We start from the raw sequence: 25,258 nt of genomic DNA, 5'->3' as shown, positions 1-25,258 counted from the left end.
GTGGACTCAGGTAGAGCCTGGATGGCCACCTGGTCCTTCTTGAGTACTTAAATCTTCCATTATTATGGAAGTTCTGCACTCTGTGATTCATCATAGAAAAGATGAAATAATCCAAATCATAAAAAAAAAGTGGGGTGATTGTTTCAAAATTGCCAAAATGGTTTATAATAACCAAATTTGGTTTTTCAAACTCATAATTCTGGCAAGACGATGAGAAACTTTGGGTGACATTTCTGGCATTAGCTAGATCACTTGAACACTTTCAGATGGGTATCATTCAATTGCCATCATCAATGCACGTTTCCAATGCAGGATGTTTTCCTATTCACAGGAAGATTTCCTATGCAAGAATGTGATGTTTTATCAGCAGCTAAAAGGTTGTTAGAAAATGTGTTTCCCTCACAGGACATTTCTGGAGATATCTCCAGTGATATAAGTACTTACACTGGACAATTGTAAAAAGTTAAATAAGACATCACAAGCACAATGACATTAGGCAAAGCTAACTGAATGAATTGGAGTGACTTGTTCAAAGGTATTACTACTTGGTGGCAATCAGATTTATGCCCACTGGAAAACACAGATTAACATCTATGAAATAGTTACTGGATGTCCTATCCCCATAATAATAGAACCTCATGTATCTCTCACTCATAAACTCTGGCATAACCCAACAGTGCAAGGCTTTCATGCATTATGCCAAGTCATATTTTCACCAGGTGAAAAATTGTTTGTGACCTACCAGCTGATGGTAACCAAACTTTTCACTAACTAAAACCCAGAGATTTGGTCTTTTAGAAATGACATCAGAGAGACTGCCTTAGACTCCATTGGAAGGGACCTTTCCAGGTTTTTTCGTAGAACTTTAGGGCCTGGATCCACAAGTCTCAACTCAAAAGACCTGTCTATATTCGTGGAACTGTTAATCTGTTGGAGATTTGCAGGTGAAGATGATTAGGAAAGTTTTTCTCAAAAACGGAGATGTCATACTAGATAGGGATAGCTTTCCCTGATCCAGATCCTGGATCAAGACTGGTCTGTCATCATGAAAGTCTTTTCTTTTTACCTTTAGTCCATATTTCCTGTTGTCCTAATCACTAACCTTTTCTTACAGAAAAATCTCTGGGACCATAATCTGTGGAAGGCTTTAACAAGAAACCAGAGGCTGCTTCTTGCTCTCCTATCACCACTAGAAATAGTACCTTGGCATTTCCAATTAATAACCTAATCACAACCAAATATAGAAAACCTATCCAAGCAGTGCCTGCAAAATGTAGAATATATTGTACTTTTAATCACCTAGTACTCAAGACTTGGGGACTACCTGAGATCTTGCTATTTGGCCTGTCTCATTCCTGCCTTTTGAATAGCTTTTCCTGAAAGTTCCGATAGTACCTTCCATAATCACAGTTTAAAGCAGTCTATAACCAAAATTAGTACCAATCTCAAAGTAGATGGAAATGTTAATTTCCACTGAGGAAAGATTCCAGTGGGGCTCCTGGGGGCTACCTCTTGGCAGCAGTGAGATATTAGTAATATGGATCTTCAAACTAATTCATAAATTAGGAAAATCTTGGATTCTGTGCCAACGAGACCTCCCAGTGTTTCAGACAAGTAGAAGCCATTCTCCAAAAGGTGAATGAAAACACTCCTGTTCAACAAAAACACTTAATGGAATTTTATGCAGCTTGAGATTCCTTTTTTGTCCATGTTGAGGACTTGTGTAGGGTGTTGAACAAAACTGAACGTTGCATTTATCTTTCCCCTTTTATTGCTACTACAGAAAGTTTAAGGTGTTTCTCTAGACAATGCCACTTAATACATTTTAAACATTCTGAGGTGAAAGGAAGACATAATGTGTTTGTGGCAGCACCTAAATTTTGGTTTGCAAGAATTCTGAATGGTGAATAGCAAGGTTGGCTCTGCTAAGGTTTACTCATGTTTATGTTTTTTTTTAATTTTTTGTGACTTTCAAAGTTACTATGACTTTCATTACCAGCTTTACTACAAAGATGAAAACTTCTTTAAGTCAGGCCATTTTACAGCAAACCGTGGTCCTTAATTCTCAAATAAAGATTGTGACCAATTGGACTTGAATATTGTTGAATTCTATTTATTGCCTGAACTTTGAATTTTCTGATTTTGCTTATTTTGGTTTATGGAGACTCCTGTTAAAAGGTGTACTTTAGCTTCTTAGTATTGATTTACAGACGTCATAATAGTCCCCCTGATATGCTGTATTCTCTCAAGAGTCTTAAATGCTGTGTGCAGCCATTTTTGCACTTCAAGTAATCTCATTAGAGTTAGAATATCAAAAACATAAAGAAAAGATACAGACTCATTCACCTAATTTGACATTGTAATTGTGAATTACACACTAAGACCAAATACATCCATTATGATGGTGACAGAAAGTGGGATCAGCGTCCAAGGTTTTAGTCAATGTCTCAAAATTGAGAAGCTGATCAAAAGGAACAAATTGTTAAATTAAAATAAATTTTGTCTAAAGCTGCCTCTGTACAGAGCAAACTATAATCTAACTTACATGTAGACAAACTGCAAGCTAAATTGAGAGTATATCTTCTAACAAGTCATCAAAGCTTGGCCAATCATCAAGTTTTCAGGCAATCACATGCTGCAAACCACTCAGACATGTTCAAATAAAGCAAACATTGAGCTATAATCAATCAGGTTATTTCTGCATGTCACTTCATTATTCTGTATATAAGTACTGTGGGTCTAAGTTGTTGAGTGGAGTTCTCTGAACCTTTACTGATTCAGTGTGCTGCCCAATTCATGAACTGTTTTTTTGCTCAAAGTAACTCTGATAAATTTAATTTTCTAAAAGTTTTCCTTTTAACAGAAGAAAGCTACCCTAAGATGACAGCTATGGTAAAGGGTGAAAACCAGGAGAAATAGTAATGATTATATGTGGCAGAATAATCTTTTCACTCATCTTAATCCTTTTGGCACTCTCGGGGGGAAAGAAAGCACAAAGAGAACAATAGAGGCAGTAGGCCTCAGTGCCAAGTTATGACACCAACTCATAAAAGCTATCAGGAAAAAAAAAAAAAGATTTTTTTCTCTACCTTATACCCTATGGTATATACTTTAATCAATAATGCCAGCAGGCTATAACGGTGAATTAACTATAGTCATAGGGAAATAGACAGCTATATGTAGTGACCTTGATCTATATGATCTTTCTGGAATAATAACTTCAGTTATTCAAAACTCAGCCTTTTCATGATGGACTCAGTTCCTGTTCTTTGCTCAAGCTTATCTCAAAAGCTATTCAATTTAGATCTTCTCTTAGATCGTGCAACCAATATGAAAGGGAGAAGCATGATAATAATGAGATGATGGAATTTCCTAGCAATCATGATGGGTCGAGTATAAAGCAGATTAAAGATTTAATTTGACTGTGTAAAATAAATGTAACTGCCTTAGTAAGTAAGCTGGCCTTAGTTAGATACAAGCAAAGCTTTATTCTTTCTCATCACCGTATCCACAAAACAACTTTTGATATGTTACTCCGGGCTCTCACAGTGATATATTATGTAAGTCCTAGAGTTTTTCCAGTCATTCTTGGGTGTTAAACTGACTGCCAGACACTGCAGTTCTTCTTTTGTGGATGTATGTAGCAGTGTGCTGAAATCAGCTCATATCGACCGTAGACAGAAATCTCCTCTCTGAAGAGGGTGCATAGTATCTTGATCACTTGCCTTAGAGTAGTCCATTCTTCTCTATCTCTCTATTTCCCAGCAAAATATTTTCTTCTTTCCTTCGTTCTTTTTCCTTCCTTCCTTCTTTCATTTCTATTTTTTAAATATGTTTTTGTGTATCTCTAGTGCTGACTTGTGGTCTATTGCTCCAGAATACATTTTTTTTTTTTTTTTTTTTTTTTTTTTTTTTTTTTTTTGAGATGAAGTCTTGCTGTGTCACCCAGGCTGGAGTGCAGTGGCACGATCTTGGCTCATTGCAACCTCCGCCTCCTGGGTTCAAGTAATTCTCCTGCCTCAGCCGCCTGAGTAGCTGGGACTACAGGCACACACCACCATGCCCGGCTAATTTTTGTACTTTTAGTAGAGATGGGGTTTCACCGTGTTAGCCAGGATGGTCTTGACCTCCTGACCTCATGATCCGCCCACCTCAGCCTCTCAAAATGCTGGGATTATAGGTGTGAGCCACTGCGCCTGGCTCCCAGAACACATTTTAAAAGTCACTCTTTCCAATATCTTCATGGTTAGTTTCTAGAATTTAGGACTGCTTGGTAATAAAATTTTTCTCTTGCTCCTAAAACTATAGAAAGCATCACACTTAGCATCCTTAGATATATATTCAAAAAGCATGAGGCCGCTTTCGTTCTAGTTATGTTAAATATTGTAACCACCAGGTACTCAACACACAGTTCTATACCACAAGAAATTCCCATGTAATCAAATTTATCTAGACATTACAATATTTCCCAGGTATCCTAACAAAATTTATTACTTGGTCTGATTTCCTACTCTGTGATACAGGAATTTTAAATCTTCTCCACTTTATTTAAACTTTTTACTACATTATTATGTCATACCTCACACAGAAAATAGTAGTTACCAGTCATGAAATTCTTTACACATCCCTACTCCCATACCAGCATCTAAACTCGTCATCAATTCTGACCTTTCGGTTAGGATAGAGAAAGTATATGTACTCTTATCTGAAGTCAGTTCCTCTGTTTATATTCTCATAGATCTCTCTGCTACAATCTCCAAAATCCTTACAAGTTCTATATAAATTGAGCTTCTCCCTGACTCTTCCCATATTATGGATTATTTTAGTCTTTGTGCTGTAATCACATTAATCTTCTCCAAATGTGCCATATTGTTATCTTTCATCAATAGCAACATGAGCTTTTCCTTTTCAGATTCTGAAACTAGCATACATTTTGCAATCAAGGTCATATTAAAAATGAATTATAGCATTTTATCTTTCTTAATATTTCATAAAATAATGTGACATCTTAAAATCCACAGCACTGTAGAATTAATGAAAATGTTATTTCTGGAAAAAGTCTTTGCTCATGTTGTTTCTTTTCTTCTAAGCCCATTTCTTACCTAATTTATATTTATCCTTCATGCTTCAGCTTAGTCATATTTCCTCCCAAACATCTCAAATACATAGATAAAAATATAACATAGATTATATCAAGCTAATTAAATTAAATACATAAAGTACATTGTAACATGTAAACTACATGGTGTACTGGAGAAAAACCAGGAAAACAAGTGGCAGAACTGCAGTTAGAATTGAGTAGAAGGCTCATCAAACCTGTGCAAACTTGGATGAGCCCACGGTGCTGAGTCGCATCACCCTGCAGAAGCTAGCTAGTCCAACATCCTCATTTTGACAAGGACAAGAAATATTAAATGTCTCACCAAGAATACCCAGCTGCTTAATGACAGACGGCAGAACCTTAGATCAGATATTGGCATTTTTCTGTGAAAGAGCAGGACTATTTTAAGCATTGTAGATCATGCAGTATTTGCTGTATCTACCCAAGTTAGGCATGGTAGAGTGAAAGTAGTCATAGACAATCTATAGATGAATAAGCATGGTTCTATTCCAATAATATCTTCTTTATAAAAATAAGTAGCATTTGAATTTGGATCATCAAATGCAGTTTTCCAAACCTCACCTTAGAGTATAAGACAGAGAGTTTGCATCCTCCATGATATAAAGACAAAAACATGTTTTGCAGATGACAGTAAAGAGGACTGGGCGTGCACTGACTAAAATGCAAGAAAGCAGAAAGATGAGTTGAATGAATGTAGCATGCGTGGTATTGTGTTGGCTCCTGGATGGTTATTCTAAAATACATACAAGTACAGTGAATTTTTAACATGAAATTTCCAGAGAGTTTCCTTTTTTACACTAATGTTTCATATATAAATTCACACTTTATTACATAACTCAGTAATGAAAAGATGCTAGTATTTTTACTTTAATATTTTGATTTCTGAAACTGTTTAAAATGCATAGAGATTGTTATGATTTTAAAATAAATTTTGTTCTGAACCATTACAAAGAGCAGAAAGCTAGGCAAAACAAAGAAAAAGTGGAAAAATTGCCTTGAAGATTCATAATTTCTCTCTTGCAGAAAAAGTTAAGATAAACTCTAATTTACAGCAACTACCTTTCTTTTTTTTTGTTTTAGTTTGTTTGTTTTGAGATGGAGTTTCACTCTTATTGCCCAGGCTGGAGTGCAGTGGCGCCATCTTGGCTCCCAGGATCAAGTGATTCTCTTGCCTCAGCCTCCCGCATAACTGGGATTACAGGCACGCACCACCATGCCTGGCTAATTTTTGTACTTTTAGTAGAGATGGGGTTTCATCCTGTTAGCCAGGATCGTCTCGAACTCCTGAGCTCAAGTGATCTGCCTGCCTTGGCCTCCCAAAGTGCTGGGATTGCAGATGTGAGCCATTGCACTCAACCAGCAACTACCTTTTACACATCAACTTCCTCCAAGTGTGGTTCCTCTTCTTTCCTTCTCCATATCAGTTGTTGACACTTGAATGGAACAAGATTCACTTATTCTAACTAAATAAGAAACAGTCACAGTCATGGAATCAGGAGCTTTCCATTGGCTACGAAGATAGAAAACGTAATGAAAGCACCTACAATCTTTTCATAAGCTGATTCTAGAAACTAGGTCCTAGACCGTTGCTCACTTAAGATGTGAAGTGACAGAACAAGAGTAATCCAGCGAAGGCTCTCATAAATGAAGTTTTTATGTATATAGGACTAATGAAAACAAGAATAAGGTGTAAGAAATATTCTTAAAGAATGTGAGGCACCTGAGCTGCACACTGAGAAGCAGTTGTCTCACAGCAAAATGAATACAGAACCCCCTTGTGAGACTGGTGTTGACATTCGATGTTATAGGTTGTGTCAAAGACAACCTACGAGGGAGGCTGTCTACCTGCGGAAGGTCATGGAGTTAAACTGTCCGCCATGCTGACTCGGCACGGTGGCATTCCTCACAGCACACAGGTTTCTTCCACGGCAAACAGAACTTCCTCAGGCGTGAGAAGAAACCTGGCATTTTCTGCTACCTGCGGGCTTCTGCTTTTTGAAGCCAGGAAGGACATCTGTAGAAGTTGGCTGCCTGCATGGCAGACCACGCAAAATGCCAAGGAGAGTGATTTATGTCCCATCCTCTGAGACTAAACAGGAAATACACCCAGATTTTAGTAATGAAAGGTCAAGACAGGGAAACACTTTTATTATACTCCTTTCAAAAAACCTGAAATAAAAACACAAAATTATTACCACAATGCACGCATTTCCACTTAATGTAGCACTTCTATCGCTAAGTTCTGAATTGTGATAGCTGTTTTAATGTAGTATCACTTTTTAAAAGCATAAATCTCAGAGTTTCAACGTGTTTCTCAGGGTAAAAAGGTAGAGTATATTTCCTTTCTTTAACTCATCCCTGTTTTGTTAAGTAAATTTGATAATCGAGTAATGCGAATACAGTCACAACACATAGCTCAGATAACCAGTGGACTTAAGAATCATAACGTTTTAAAGTTGGAAAGAGACATAATAATCATTAAGGGGTCAAATTCCTTCTTTTTTAGAAATATGTGAACTGGTGTCTGGGAAGTTAGATTAATGGCTAAAATTCCCAGTGAGAACTTAAAAAGCAAATAAAAGAAACAATTGACTGTTTCTATATATGTTTTTAGTTTTCATAATACCTTTAAGATAGAAAATTGAAATATGAAGAGGATGGCTAGTGACTTAGTTCATTTTTATCTAACTTGGATTTGAAAAACAATATATATATTTTTTACTTGTCACCTGCTTGACACCTACTCTCAGTGACACTATGCTAAGCATCATAAGTGGAACTTAAAGTGAGCAAGACAAAGACTCTGTCCTTAAAAAGCAAAACAAAACAAAAAAACTTCTGGAGCTTAGGTAATTTTCTCAGAAGTCATTCATCAAATTTAGTCATTTGAATAATTTATTTGTTTATTCTTCTTTTTTTTCAATTTCTGAACACCTTTACAAGAGAAAAAATTTCAGGGAGATCTGCCACTGTGGCTTATAGTCTAATGGACCAAAGCAACACATGTATAATCACACGCATGAATGTATTTTAATTCTTAAATGGATAATCTCTATCCGGAAGAGCAGAGAAAATAAAGTAAACAAAATGATATATATGTATGTTCACTGCTTCAAATAGACCCACACAAAAAAATGTTTTTCCTTAAATAGGTAGAAAAAAATGAGAATCGTCATGATTTGTGCCAACTCAAGCAATGTAATGGTCAGAACTTAATATAACTTTATTTTAGTTTAGGAATAATGTACCCACATAAAATTTTAGATTTTACGTCAATTTTTTATTATTAACTTTACTGGATGTCTTCTTATTTCAGTGAACAAAATATATCTAATACACATATACTTTTAACAGCTCCTTTTTGTTTTCTGGGAAAAAAAAATGCCAAGGAAACAGATACATTGAATTAAAAGCAATAACAACACATCTCCTGTGTATTTCATGATTACAAGCTAGTTTATTTTATCTGGCAATGATTTTATTCTTAAATTTCAGCAAGTAGAACTAAAAAAAACAAACACACGCACCAGATTATTTTAAACTGTCCTGTAAGCAGAACACTTTTAAAGCTGATAGTGCATGTTTCTTATTTCGGATGCAGATAATCTAGTGTCTCATGCTGAAAACCTATACTACACATTTTTGAGACAGATGCAAATTCACAAGAAAAAGTGAATATCAAGGTATAAAACAAGAAAAAAATTTCTGATATAATAGTGGGAACAGCAAGTTATTTATTCTTCTTAGGCTCTAGTTCTATTTAAGCTGAGAGGATTGCACTATCACTGAAGCTGCAGCCTGTCCTAATATGTGTTTTAAGATTTACTGTGCTAGTTTCCCTTGTTACTGCTCTCATGGTTTCTTGTGATTCACCCAACATTTATCCAAATTGAAGTTACACTTCTGAACTGAAAACATTTTCACTGCTAATAACAACAGTAAGTCTAAGAATGGCCACAGATATCTGGCAGAACTGTAAGCTAAAAATTAGAAAGGGACAATCACAAGGTGGAAAAAAATACATAAATGCAACAGGCAAGAGAAGAAAGAATGATCAGGAAAATCATATTAATTTATTTTATGAGCCTCTATTGACATTCAATAGTAGAGAAGAGAGGAAAGGAGAAGAAAGAAAGAGAAAGAGAAAGAAAGAATTTACAACTCAACTCTCAAAATCTATTTAAGATTTTATTTTCAAAATTAGAAAGTTAAATTTAAAAAATAACTGTTAAAATGGAATTATCAGACAAGAAAATTAAAGTAACAATAATAAATATATAACTATATATATACTAATGAAAAAATAGATATCATGCTATAATAATGTAAAAAGTGAAATGGAAATTCTAAGAAAGAATAAAAATAAAATTTTAGAAATCAAAATAGTTGTAATAGAAAAGATGCATCAATGGGCCCATAATTATGCCATATATGGCTGGAGAGTCAGTGAGATGAAGATACATTGATAGAAACTTCCCAAACTGAAATATAAACAGGAAAAAAGTGTTTTAAAAAGGAAACAGAAAAAGAACTTCAAAAACTGGTCAAACAGTATCCAAAGTTGTAATGTACATATAATTATAAAGAGAAGAGAGAAAAGAATAAAGCAAAATAAATATTTAAAGTTATCTGAGAAATTTCCAAAAGTAATGACAAACATGAAGTAATTAATAGGGCAAATATAGGGAACACCAAGTAGTATAAACAAACGAACAAAACAACTGCAAAGAAAATAGCAAGCAAGAAAACAAAACAAAAACAATAACAAAAATGTAACCCTAAGCTTACCATAGTCTACCTAAAACCAAGCAAAATGGAAATAGTGAAAGAGGCTAGATGTGGAAAACTGATACGTTACCTACAGTGTTACTAGAACATAAATTACAGCACACTCCTTGTCAGAAACAATGTGGACAAAAGAGAGGAAGGAAAAAAGTATTGACAGGAAAAGAGAAAGCTAACATAACAACCCAATATTCTACATTTAGGAATATTATTGTTCAAAACTGAAAGAGAAATAAAGACAATTCTCAGACAAATGAAGAAGCAAAATTTATCATCAGTATATCTATACCATAAGATACATTAAAATAAGTTCCTAATGGAGAAATAACATGAGATAGGACAGAAACTCAGATCTGTGGAAAGGAAGACAAGAAAATAAGAAAGACATTACTGTATTTTGCACATAAAATTTTAGTGGATAGATCTCATGTTAAGTGTGCTGACCACAATGTTAGAAAAATAATGTGCAAAATTAAAGGTAAAATGTTATATTTTTATTGTAATAAAATAACCATTAACTTTAAATAATAATAGCAACAATATATTGGGTGATATAACATGCAGTTCAGTAAAATAAATTACAGCAGTGGGAGGGAGAAATTGGAAATACTCTGAGTTACTTTACTACAGGTGATGCAGAATAGTTAATGGAAGGTGGCATTAGATTAATTATAAATATATCTTGCAAAATTATAAATATATCAAGGACACCAATATTTTTATTAAAATAAAGTTAATATGCTAATGGAGGAGATACACTGGCATCATATAAGTGTTCATTTTAAATCAGAGAAGCCAAAAATAAGGAAAACCAAAAAACAAAAAAGAAAGACAACAGGCACAGTGAATAAAAAATAATAACAGATAGTAACAGAAATGGTAGGTGTTAATCCAACTATATACGTAACAACTTTAAATGGGAATGGTCTATAGACAGAACCTGTTATAGCTGATAACATACACACACAAACACGCAAGACTCAACTATATGCAATACACAACTATATGGTTTCTCCAACAAAAAGCAACCAAGCAAACAAAATAAATATATATATATATAAACAAAGACTCAAATAGGTGAAATGTAAAAGGATGGAGAGAGAACTACATTAAAAAGCTATAGTACTTAAATTAATTTCAAACAAAAAACTATCCAGAACAAAATAGTTATCATTAAAGAAAGACACTACATGATGATAAGGGAGTCATTTCTCCAAAAATATGTGGCAATCCTTAGCATATACAAATGTAAAACAGAATCATAGCACATAAGACAAGAACTGATAGAAGAGTTAAGAATAATAGATAAATCCACTGTTATACTTGAAAACTTCAACATTCCTCTATTAGCAATTGACAGATCAGGCAATAACTAAGAATATAGTTGAAGTGAATAACACAATCCACCTGCTATGTCTATCATTTACAGAATGCTTCATTCAACAACAACAGAACACACATTATTCTAAAGCTCATGTGAAACTCAGCTTCTAGTGTTCCAAGAAGAGCATGTGATCCCTTCTAAGATAGGTCACATGCTTGGCCGTAAAATATACCTTTCTAAACTTGAAATAATAAAAACCACACAAAGTAACTCTCACACTATAATTAATCAGAAATCACTAACATAAAAAAATTAAAAATCCCCACAATTTACAAATTAAACGGTATAGTTTTAATAACACATAGAGCAAGTAAATAGTCTCAAGACAATCTTTAAAATAATTTTAGCAAGAGAAAAAAACAAAAATACACTTACTGAAATTTGTAGGATGCAACAAAATCTGATTTTGGAGGAAAATTTATAGCATTGAAAACATATATTAGAAAAAAATAAAATTCTAAAATCAATAAACTAAGTTAAGCCTAAAGCAAGAAGAAAGTGAATAGTAAAAATTAAAGCAAATTCAATGAAATTGCAAATAGAAAATTAGAAAAGAAACTAAATGCAATCAAAAGCTGTTTATTTGAAAACAGCAATAAAATTAATAAACTTCTATCCAGGATAACCAAGCTTAATAGACACAATTTAATTGCTTTGTAATATACCAGCACTGGATAATGGAAATTTGGAATTTTTAAAAAAAGAAATACTTAGGTATATATATCTAATATATACAACATATATTTATGTTTATATATATACATATATAACATAATTAATATTTATGTTAATATAGGACCTATATTAGTATAAACTCTAATGAAAGAAATTAAAAATTATCCACATATGGAATGTTATTGATTAGAAAGTTTTCATATTAAGAGGTCAGTTCTTTCAGTCTCATTCGAAATCCCAGGAAGTTATTTTACAAATATCAGTAAATGGATTTTAAAGTTTATATAGAAAGTTGTTATGGACTGAATTGTGTTCCTTCTATATTCATCTGTTGAAGTCCTTGCCTCCAATGTAACTTTATTTGGAAATAGGGGCTTTAAAGAGGTGATCGGGGTTAAAGGAGGTCATAAAACTGGGGCCATAATTCAATGGGACTGATGTTTTTAGAAGAAGATGACAGAATTTGCATGCACAGAAGGCCATGTGAGGACACAGCAGGAAGATACCCATCCACAAACCAAGAAAAGAGTCCTCAGGGGAAACCAAACCTGCTAACACCCTGATACTGGATTTCCAGCCTCCAGAACTGTGAAAAAAATTAATTTATGTTGTTTAAAGCAACCCAATCTCTGGTATTTTGTTATGGCAGCACTAGAAAACTAATACAGAAATCAAAGGTCCTGAAGAGCCAAAACAATATTAAAGAATGGCCAAAGGAATAACCAAACTCAAACCTCAATACTTACTGTAAAAGCTGCAGTAAACAAGTCAAGGTGGCATTCGAGAAATGAGAAGACAAATAGATCAATAAAGCAAAATGAAGAGAACAAAAATAGACCCACACAAATATAGTCACCTTATAAAGACAATTCAATGGGAAAAACATAGACTGCTAGAAAAATTGGACATATAAATGTAAAAAAGAAGAAGAAAAATACAAAAGAAGAAAGACATCAACCTTTCAGCTTGCACAAAAATCAATCCAAACTAGATCATAGACCTAAATGTAAAATACAATACCATGAAATTTCTACAAGATAATATGGAAAAAATATGTAAGTTATCTTGGGTTTGCTCATGAGTTATTAGACATATTATCAAAGGCATGATGCATGAAGAAAATGAGAACCTGGACTTTATTAAGATTAAAATCTTCTGCTCCCAAATACACTGTTAAGAAAATAAAAACCACCATAGACTGGGATAAAATATTTGCAAAACACTTTAAAGACTTATAAACAAAGTACACAAATAATGATTAAAACTTATATAGTAAGAAAACAAGCAGCCTAATTAATAAGCGATAAAAGAATCTCAATAGAAATCTCACCAAACAACATATACAGATGATATAGAAGCATGTGGAAAGGTGTTCAACATCATTTTTTCACCAAGTTAAAACTACAATGAGATACTACGGGTCACCTATCAGAACGTCAAAAATCCAAATTAATGACAGTACCAAACGTTGCCAAGGATTCAGAGAAATACGAACTTTCATTTATTGCTAATGGGAATGCAAACAATAAAATAAAATTGAACCTAAAAAGTGGGCTTGCCGCTTGGGAAGACAGTTCAGCAGTTTCTTACAAAGAAGAAAGCTAGGGACTAAAGGTTACAAAAACTATACATAAGCACTGTACTCTACTTGTTAACATTGTCCTCTCAGTCCATATGTTTTAGAGTATTTTTAGAGTGTTTTATTAAGAATGCTTAAAAGGGTCAGCTAAAATACTTATATAATATAAATTAAAAATAATGTATCTCTAAATGAATAATAATGCAGGATAAAAATATTTTTAAGTCTTCAGAATATGAATATTGGTTATGGTTTAACAATTTGCATGTCCACAATATATTTATATTGGATTTCAATAAGTAAATGGATGGCATATCCTGGCAGGCAGTTTTTTCAATTTGGAGTGGGAAGGTATAGTGAAACAGAAGAAGGCTTTAATGATGCATCTTGTAATGGAATAGCATTTGAGGCATCAATAGTAATTCAAGTTTAGCTTAATATATAGATGAATGCAGATATATATATATAGAGAGAGACAAAGATATGTGTGTGTGTGTGTGTGTGTGTGTGTGTATGAGTAATATACATATCTTTGCTTGCTCTGTAGTCTGAGAGGGCCTAAAGGCAATGACACTCTACTAGCAACGAATATTTCTAGCACTCAAATCTTGACATCTAATATCATTCCTCAATAGAAGGAACTAGGAGTTCTTGGAAAAATACTAATTCTAGTATTCAGGAAAAATGTATAGGTGGTTCTGGAGCTCCTTGTAATGCCAAAAAGTAGTAAGGAATTGCTAAAAACACAAAAACACAATGATAGGACTCTGTGTCAGAGGGAAATAGAGTGGACTAAATGAGCTCCCAATGGCAAAAGTTGGGACAATTTGAGCAAGAAAATGAATTAGTATTGGATTATAACAATACTAATAAATACAAATAAATATCCATGATTCCACACTTATTTAATAAATGATTGAAAGAATAAAAAGTGGAGCAGAGAGACAAACCCACATAGAAAAATTCCAAAAACATTTACATGGATAATCCACTCTTCAAGACATCACTACTATTCTTTAAATGTGAGCTGCACATAGGCCTTCTTTTGAAAGACTAGTATATGATCAAGGACAGAAGAGTAATTTTACATTGAAGAATCCTGACAAACACTATCTCACTCATGTGATTAATTTTCACATCAATAAAACTGAGTAGGAGGCAGGACTTGACTGTGGAGGTGGGACTTGGACACTAGACCGAATTGAGGACTAGCTAAAACAGGGATAGGGTGGAAGCACTTTTCCATAAGACATGCCTACCAGTGTGCCATGACAGTTTACCATTTCCATGGCAACACTCATAAGTTACAACACCTTTCCATAACAACAACCTTACTACCATCTTTCTAAAAATGTCTGCATAATCTGCCTCTTAATTTGCATATAATTAAAAGTGGGTATAAGTATGACCGCAGAACTGCCTCTGAGCTGCTACTCTGGGCACACTGCCCATTGGCTAGCTCTGCTGTGTGAGGAGCAATACCTCTGCTGCTGCTGCACATTGCCACTTCAATGAAAATTGCTGTCTAACATACCAGCTCACCTTTGAATTCTTTCCTAGGTGAAGCCAAAAACCCTTCCAGGCTAAGCTCCAGTTTGGGGGCTCACTTGCCCAGCATCAAAACCATCAGGTTGATAATATGTACATTTTATGTGTTTTTAGCAATTCCTTACTGCTTTCTAGCTCTACAAGGAGCTCCAACACTACCTTGTATACCTTTTGTATACTTTTTTCCTGAATACTAAAATTAGTCATTAATATTTTCAGGTCTCTAAAACATGTATTGACTAGTCAAAAAAAAAAAAAAAAAAGGAATTATCAAGCCACAGTCAGTTAAAGGTATTGACCCAGTAAATGGAAGGCGTACTACAGTTAGTTTTCTATTGGGGGAATTGACATAATCTTTTAACATAAGTATCTGATTCCCTGATTCTGGAAATGAAACTAAGTCTAGAGTCAGCATAAAGTATTTGGTCTAATAGCAATGTCTTCATGTATAAAGATGAGACCAAAGACAGCTACCTCAGGTTTAATAGTGAATTAGCAATATAATCACTCCCTAGTTCCCTAAGAACCAAATAAGGGTAAGAGACCCTCATGAAGATATGCATCTAAATTCACACTGGCAGTAAAAATAATAATAACAGTAATAATAATAATAAAAAAACATTTAATTTAAGGTATTCCGAAGTTAGTAGTGTCCTTGGTCACTGTATTAGTCCATTTTCACACTGCTAATAAAGACATACCCAACACTGGGAAATTTACAAAAGAAAGAGGTTTAATTGGACTTACAGTTCCACATGGCTGGGGAGGCCTCACAATCATTGCAGAAGGCAAGGAGGAACAGGTCATATCTTATGTGGATGGTGACCGGCAAAAAGAGAACTTGTGCAGGGAGACTACTGTTTTTAAAACCATCAGATCTCATGAGTCCCATTCACTATCACAAGAACAGCACAGGAAAGACCCGCCCCCATGATTCAATCATCTCCCACCAGGCCCCTCCCACAACACCTGGGGATTATGGGAGCTCCAAGACAAGATTTGCGTGGGGACACAGAGCCAAACCATATCAGTCACCTAAAATAAGCAATACCTGTAGAGGAAGCATCTTCATTCCAGATCTCAAATAATCTCAATCTACACATACATTTTGCCAATGAAAGATAAAATAGCAGACAAATTCTACAAAAACACAAGAAAGCGAGGCCCTGTGAGTGAAAAAGTAAATACTAGAGGGAGCAAACAGATCTCCTGCACACCTCCCCACAAAAAATTCAGATTTTACAATTTTCAATAATAGTATAGAAAATGAACTTTCCCATTTTTAGGTAATGAAATACAGCTTAAAATGCATTTAATGAAAATAAAACAATAACAACAACACTTAACAATAAGCAGATCTGAAGAAAAGACTAGAATAGAATATCAAAAAATTTCATGCATAACATTTTTCAAATAAGAGTTCAGTGTAGGGAATCAAAGGAGAAGACACAAATGAAGAGATAATTAGTAAACAGATATAGACATGAAGAAATTATCTAACTGGGTATATATCTTTTCTAAAGTCCACTTTCAGTGATTTCACTTTAATAGCTCTTTGAATGGGCATGAATAAATATTCGCACCACAATAAATTAGCAAAACTAGATATTAAGGCTTCTTTTTCAGAGGTCTGCTTTACCAACACACACTAACTTGAATTACACAACAGACTGATAGCAGAAGTAAATGTGAGAATTCAGCTTTTTTCAATTAAGTCAGGCAGGTAAGAGAATTGCCAAAATGTAGAATAAGGTCACACTTTATAGTATTGTTTTTGTATTTCTTTGTTTTGAAAACTATAATTATTTTTCGCATGTATATTTTCAAAAACTAAACTTATTTATGTTAATATATAAAAATTTCATGACTGTTATTACTTTTTATGTACTGTATCATTTAATTTCAGTGAGGTTCTAGAATGGGCAATCAAATCTATGCTAAAATATGAAAATGAAACATGGCTGCTCCTTGTGCAACATTGGGATGGAGCAGGCAAACTTTCTGGGGTGATGAAAATTGGCTGTGTTTTAATACAAATGTGGACATTCATCTCTCATAGCTATATCATTAAGATGTATACCTTTTACTGGATGCATGATACCTTCCAAACCATCAAACTTATGAGAAAAGAGGGAAATTTAAGTTCCCACACTTTGGCATCAGCCAGCTGAGTGGTTGGTATATCTGGGAGACTCTGTATCTTCCAGGTTGGATGCTGTGCACAAAAGTTTATACAGGAGGTTCAGGTTTTCTGATGAACTAAAAAATGAAATCAGTTCCTGTGTCACAGCCACTCTGCTCCCCAGTGTGTGCCATCTCTGCAAATCTTGAGTGTGCTGTCTCTGCACTAGTCCAGACAGTCAGGCTATCAGGATGGTCACTTTGTGCATGTACATTGTCCTGCCATGACTGTAAGTCAATTGGTCTGTCCTGAGTGGTCTGAGCATCTTAGATATCCATTTATGTCACAGGTTTGCAGAGAGCTCCTGAGTGTGGTAGATATATTACCTTTACTCATATGTGTCATTTTAGGATAAATGAAATTCTCTTCCTCCACATGCAGCCCTCCAGTTGAAAATTGACTTAGGGGTGGAATCCCATCAGTGAGATCTGGCTAGTCTATGGTGTTTGAGAGCCTTGGACTTCAATGTCTGCAAAGTGGAACCACTTGCTTTCCAAGTTGCTGTAGCCACGGCTGCCTTCTGTCATCTGATTTCTGCACTTTCTTCCCTGATTATTTCAAGGATGCTCCTGAGATGACCCTGAAAGGCAGCTCCTAAGTTTTCCCCCAGGAGAAATCTGAGGGAAATCTGAAAATTCAGAAGAAAATAAATAGAAGTCCATAACTAAATGGTACTAAGTATTGGAGTTGACATGATTCAGGGAGTGGTACATACAACCTGAAATCTAAGATGTGAAGACAAAGTTTTGATCTATCTTTCATGATGCCAACGAGGAAGCACATTATTATGTTTATTTATTTTTCAGCTTCTATTTTAGATTCAAGGGGTACCTGTGTAGGTTTATTACATGGGTCTATTGTGTGATGCTGAGATTTAGGGTATGAATCATCCTGTTACCTTGGTACCTAGCATAGTAACCAATAGACATCTTTGCAGTCTTTGATTCGCTCCCCCCTTCCCCTGTCTAGTAGTTCCCAGTGTCTATTGTTGCCATCTTTATGTCTACGAGTACCTTATGTTTAGTTCTCACTTACAAGTGATAACATGTGGTATTTGGTTTTCTGTTCCTGTGTTAATTTGTTTAGGATAATGGCCTGTAGCTGCATCCATGTTACCGCAAATAACATGACTTTGTTCACCTTTTTTTGTTTAGTTTTGTTTTTTTGTTTTGTTTTGTTTTTAAAGTCACTCTGTCGCCCAGGCTGGAGTGCAGTGGCATGGTCTTGTCTCACTGCAACCTCTGCTGCCTGGGTTCAAGTGAGTCTCCAGCCTCAGCCTCCCAAGTAGCTGGGATTATAGGCATGAGCCACCATTCCCAGCTATTTTTTTGTATTTTTAGTAGAAATAGGGTTCCACCATGTTGGCTAGGCTGGTCTTGAACTCCTGACCTCAGATGATCCATCCCACTCAGCCTCCCAAAGTGCTGGGATTACAAGTGTGAGCCACTGCACCTGACTGACTTTGTTCTTCTTTATGGATGTGTAGTACTCTATGGTGTATATGTACCACATTGTCTTTATCCAGTCTACTTTTGATGGGCACCATCACTAATCATAAGAGACATTCAAATCAAAACCACAATGAGATATCATCTCATACCAGTCAGAAGGGCTATTATTAACTAGGCAAAAACAATAGATGCTGTTGAGGTTGTGGAGAAGAGGAAACTTTTATACACTGTTGATGGGGTTGTAATTTAGTTCAGCCACTATGGAAAGGAGTTTGGAGATTTCTCAAAGAATTTAAAACAGAATCACCACTCAATGCAATCCAGTTACTGTGTATATATTCAAAAGAAAAATTTTCCTATCAAAAAGACACATATACTCATGTTAATCACAGCACTATTCACAATAACAAAGATTATTATTTTTAAAATAGGAAATGTTTTTAAAATTTTCTCAGCTATATCTTTGGTAAATATTAATAAATATTATTCACAGTTAAAAAGTCTCTGGGGTACTCAGTAATATTTAAGAAGAAAAAGTACCTGAGACAAAATAGTTTGAGAACCACTTTACTAAGGCATAGAACAAAATGAAGATTTTATTTGGATAGGTAAAGAGTAAAAATACCTGTACTGATTTCCTCTCAGCATTTTACACACACACACTCTTCCCCAACCCTATCCATCATGTAAGTGTTATATTATGTTTGCCTAAGCAATGTTTAATGTTTACATTTTTGGATACATTATTCAATTTTCTCTTTTATGGTTCTCACCCGTTCTTTGTATGTTTTACTATCTTAGTGATTGAAATATATTTTATTATTCATTATCTATTAGCTTTAAAATTATGCATTTTTCTTATGAGTCCTTTTCTCCTTTTCCGTCTCCTCTTCCCTCCTCTTCCTACTTATTCTTCTAAATATTTTGACAATAAATATTGTTTACTCTTCATTACTTTTCCTTTCTTTCTCTATTTTAGCTTCCTGTGTGATTAATATCCTTCTGCCTGAACAACTCCCTTTAGAATATCTTTTAGTACAAACCTTGATAATAAATTATTCTAGATTTTCTTTTCCTTTTTCCTTATTTTTATTTCTTTTACATTTTCATTGTCTATTGATATTTTTACTAGATGTAGAATTATAGATTGGGAGGTTTTCTTTTTATTCCGAATTTTGAAGATTAACATTTCATTGTTTCCGGCTTATGTTTTGTTTTGTTTTGTTTTTCTGTTAATGAATTAATTTCAGTATAGGTTTCAGTCCTTTGAAGACACTCTGTTAATTTTTTCTGGCTGTTTTAAAAATTTTCTCTTTGAATTTTATCACAGTCATTATGCAGAATATGCCAGATTGCATGTTTCTTTCCATGTCTCAATTGTAAATTTCCTACATTGTGGACATCTGTAATCTACTTTAGTAAATTAGTCTTATCTCTTCGAATATTGCTTCTGATTCTTTCTTACTTCACCTCTATCTAGAATTCAAATGACCACAATATTACCTCTTCTTACTAAATCCTTTGAGATTCTTATCTTTTCTTCTCTATCTGCCAACTATTTGTGCCTCTTTTTCATTTTCTGTATTTTCTTCTGACTTATATTCTCTTCGGCTGTGTCTAATATACTGCAAGATGTATGTATTGACTTCTTAACTTTCATTTTCTTATTTTCAGTGTTAGTGACTCAGTATTTCTTTAGTTCAAAATCAGGGATTGAGATCGTTGGAAGTTAGATTTCATCGCCATGGACAGCTGGTCTGTTTGATTTACTCTTACTTCTTGGAAGTAGAGAAGGGTCATTATGTGCAATCCCTGTTAACCTGTCTGAAGTGTGACACATCTCAGCCTTCTGCACAATGAACTAATGGTTTTAGCAGGAAAGGACCCAGATTGTAGGATCATATACCTTGGCTGCTGTCTAAGCCTTAGCAGTTCTAAGACATAGTCTCAAACATTTTCATGCTTATTCTTTTAAAACATGTTGTCTTTTTTTCTGTTTCCCTTGAATCTGGGCAGGTTTGTCATTACTATTTGATAAAATACAAAGGAAAGTGGAGCAACCTGACTTCTCAGGCTAGGTTCATTAAATGTCATCCTGTCAAAATGTTCCATCTTGTCAGCTGGTAGAGTCACTTTTGGAGACTGAGTTGCTTTATAAAATTATTACAATCCAAATCCATCATGCAAGAGAGACTATATTAGACAATCCAGTCAATAGTCCCAATACCTTCCAGCCTTCCATACATCCTCACCAGGGCACCTGACAAGTGAGAGAAGATTATTTTCTTGAATCCTCAAGAGTAGCCTATCATCCAGCTAAATAACATCAAGTGACCTCTGTCAAGGCCAGGTGAACCAAATTAATCACCCAGTCATATTGTTGTTTTATGCCACATGGAACAGAAAAATTATGATGCTACAATTCCTGATTAGGATAACTGAGAGACATAATAAAATGGTTGTTGTTTTAAGCCACTAAGCATTAATTAGTTCATAATGAATCGAATGACAAGTGAACACCTCTATATTTCCATGGATTCTGGTCCAGTAATTCGTGGCTATCTTTTTAGTTATTTAATTCCTTCAAGATTTGGACTGATATTTTTTTTCTAGACATCCAGGTATCTTCTATTGGAGAATTGAACCAAACTAGCTAGTTGGCAAAAAGTTTCTACATTGCATGCATATTTCTTAAGTTATATCTAATTGTGTTCCCACAGATAATACTTTCCCCATGAGTTCTTCAACTCCACATGCTATCTTCTACCATTTTCTAATGGTAGTTTTACTTCCTTTTGTCTCGTTTATTTAAAACATTTTTCCTGTAGTTGCAGTATCTAAATAAATATAAGGAAGAGTTCCCTGTTACCCAACAGTCATCAAGAAACAATCAGAATTTGTTGGACAACATTATCTTAAGTCTGAAGGATTCCACTTCTACAGTATAAAATAAACAGTAATACTTTAATTAATTAAGATTAATTAATTAACAAGGAGAAAAAGATAATGAGTCACATAAACACTGAAGGTATTTATTTAAGCACATTATTCTTGGGACACCTTGCTCTTCGCTAGGCTGTGAACTGAGAGTCGTCACTTACACTTAACTTTGAAATGACAATTTTTTTGGAATAGTCAGTATTTATAGTTATTCAATACATCATTGGCTTTAAACCTTTAAAAATTTTATTCTGAACAGTATGCTATACAGAGCCTAGTCAGGAATACAATTTTGAAAAGTGTAGCATAAATTGATAGCAATATTACTCTTAATGAAGAATAATTGAATTCAAAACAAAATTTGATGTGTGGAGTAGAAATTCCTTTTTTTCTAAAGTAAATACTTTATTAACACCAATGAGATCTCATTGCTATTATACAAGAAAGAAAAAAAAACCATTATATTATGTAGATATTTTATGTAATCTAAGTCTGTGATTGCAAGTCCATGAGATTCCCATATAAACCTATGGGTCAATTTTTAGGGGAATATTTCTATTTCTATGGAAAGCTATCTGATACCATGTTGAGCAATAAATTTAAATCTCATTTTACTGTTTATATTAATTGCCATAATTTCTCACTTAAATATATATTAATATTATATTGTATTACACATAATGATATCAGTAATATAAAATATATATAAACTGATCAAATTATGTTTGCTGTGTAATTATTTATGCATGTAAAAGATTGCTTATATTTCCCTATTTCTTCCTTCCTTTTACTTCTGGTAAGAGTAGAATTTTTATAAGAGCCATGTAATGCAGATCAGGTAGAGCAGTTAGGATGATTTTTTTGTGTTTGAATTATCACTTCATCATAATGGAAATACAGCCATCTCTGTACTATTGGTTAAATGTCATTTTTTCCTAATAACAACCACTTTCATGTGAAATATTTTTATTGTGATAGGATTCTTAAAGATGAAATTTCCATATTGGAAATATGAAATGGTAGAATAAATGTAAACTTTGGTCCCTGAACCAAAATTTCTGAGTGTTTTTTCTACTTTGTAAATTGCATGGTATAGAAGTACCAGAAAAGAAAATAATTTGTTGTGTTTTCTTTAGTCAAGTGGATAACTTTTCTCAGGGACACAAGAATATCTTTAAATTTTTGAATTGAACATGAGAAATGACAGACGTTTTAGTTAAACAAACAATAATTGTAATGTCAAACTTAATCAGTCACATATTAGTTATATAATTCTGAATGTTACTAGTGTGCTCTGTGTCTCAGTTTTTGTGGGGATAATAAAGACTACTTGATAGAGTTCTTTGAAATTGCTGAAAGATAGTGTATGCAAAGTGCCTATAGCTCCTGATATAATCAATAAATATAAGAGTCATCTCTGCACATAATTCAATGATTCAATATAAAAGTTTCTTGTAAGGCAAAATGAATGACTTAAAATAGTTTAATGGATTTAGCGCTATTCCCGTCTAGTCTCTGACCAAATCATAATTTAATGATTAAGTTTATACTAATATAACTATTTTGAACAGTTTCAATATAGCAATGAATAAAGAATAAACAATTGCTCCAATCATTGTGTTTAATTGTGCTTTGCGGAATCACCACTTTTTGATTAATAACATTTTTGATAGATTTCATCTTTTCTTTTTCAATTATAAAAATCTATATGTTTACAATGCTAAACTCAAAGTTGATTTAAATCTTAGTTTCTCTTCTCACCTAGGTGCAGACTTCAACCTTAGCTCTGGAAACATGCACTGAACATAGTGCCATAATTTACTCTACTCTTCCCTCTTTTTCCCATTCCAGGAACTTGACATGGAAAAGCGTGTCTGGTGGGGTATGCCTCTGAGGATAATATACCCTGCCACATATGGGCTCTATCTCAACCATTCTCAATGATTGGAGCAACAGACACCTTTTAGTAAATGTTCCAGAAATTCATGGGAACTTTAAAAAATCAGTTATCTCAATTACTGGAGGGCATTATGGGCAGTAGTCAAGGTTGGAAGAAAGCCTGCCGTTTATGAAATACTTAGTCACAATAATTATCCTGATAACTTCATTGGAACTATTTCCACCACAAATACATATTAGTAGTACTTTAGCACAAAATAGCATTGAAAGTTTTACAAGAATATGAATGAAAATGTAATACTTGAGTAGAAGATTATTGTGAAATAGAAAAGTTAAATATTAGAAAACCATTCCTGATTTTATTGAATAAGCTATTAATCTTGTACATTCTGTCTCCTCAATGTGCAAACGCAGTACTGACACATTGGCTCTGCATCAATCATTTCACCTTCGTTTTATATTTTTTCATTAGGACTGGTGATACATTATAGATACAGTCTGATGTCCCTTGATGTTTTGTTAATATTTGTAAAGAACACTGTGTCCTACAAAGTATTTTGAAAATCTAGCAACTGTAGTGAACAATATTTATTACTTCTTTTCAAGATTCTAACTTTTCATTTTGAATATTTAATTTTCTCTATATGTTATTCTTATTGCAATGAAATATAAGCTAATTTCAAAGTCATAAGTAAAAGACTATATACTATTTGTAATAAAGGATATTATCTATCAATTTCCTAATTTTACAAGTGTTAAGGGTTTAAAGGTAAAAGAAAAATTAATAACCGTAGGACTTGCTTTATGAATCTGCGTGCTTCTAGACTGAATAAAGAAAATGTCACACAATACACCATGGAATACTATGCAGCCATAAGAAAGGATGAGTTCATGGCCTTTGTAGGGATATGGATGAAGCTGGGAACCATCATTCTCAGCAAACTAACCCAGGAACAGAAAACCAAGCACTGCATATTCTCACACATTAAGTGGGAGTTGAACAATGAGAGCACATGGACACAGTGATAATAACTAGACATTATTGCAATCATTTCCTATTCATTGTCTCTCTTTCACAAGCTATCACTATCTTGTCAGTGTTCCTATTACATAGTGCTTAGTAGAAATACAGCTCAAAATATAGTTTGTTGAAACAATAATTTGTGTTATTCTTATAATTCTTTTGGCTATGAATTTGAGCAGAATGCTGGGAATGGCTTATATCTATTAATATTCCATGGTATCCTAGCCTTAGCTAGACAGGTTTATAAAACTGGAAAATGCTATCACGAAACAACCAGTGCCATATATCTAATATCTTGTGGTTCTGGTCTTTGTTGGGAATCTTGTTTCTTCTCCATGTAACATTTACTGGAGCTGGGATATTCAAAATGGCCTCTTTATTCACTTGTCTGACACCTCGACTGAGATTAATGGAGAAGTTGTGGGTTGGCAAAGAATATATGTTTTGCTGTGCGTATTCTCCAGTGTGTCTAGCTTAGTCTTTCTTACAGCATGGCAGATCCAGCATATTCAATCTTCTTACATAGAGTCTGACATTCACAGAACAATTCCAAGAGACCAAGGGAGAATTTGTGTGTGTTCTTATGATTTGCATTCAGAAGTTACTCAGTTTTATTTCTGCTATGTTTTACTGATTAAGGAGGACTGTGCCGGATCCAATGATAAAGAG

The sequence above is a fragment of the Chlorocebus sabaeus genome, chromosome 23 (assembly GCF_047675955.1).
Source record: "Chlorocebus sabaeus isolate Y175 chromosome 23, mChlSab1.0.hap1, whole genome shotgun sequence".
In the NCBI taxonomy this organism is placed as follows: Eukaryota; Metazoa; Chordata; class Mammalia; order Primates; family Cercopithecidae; genus Chlorocebus; species Chlorocebus sabaeus.
This window is presented reverse-complemented; position numbering follows the sequence as displayed.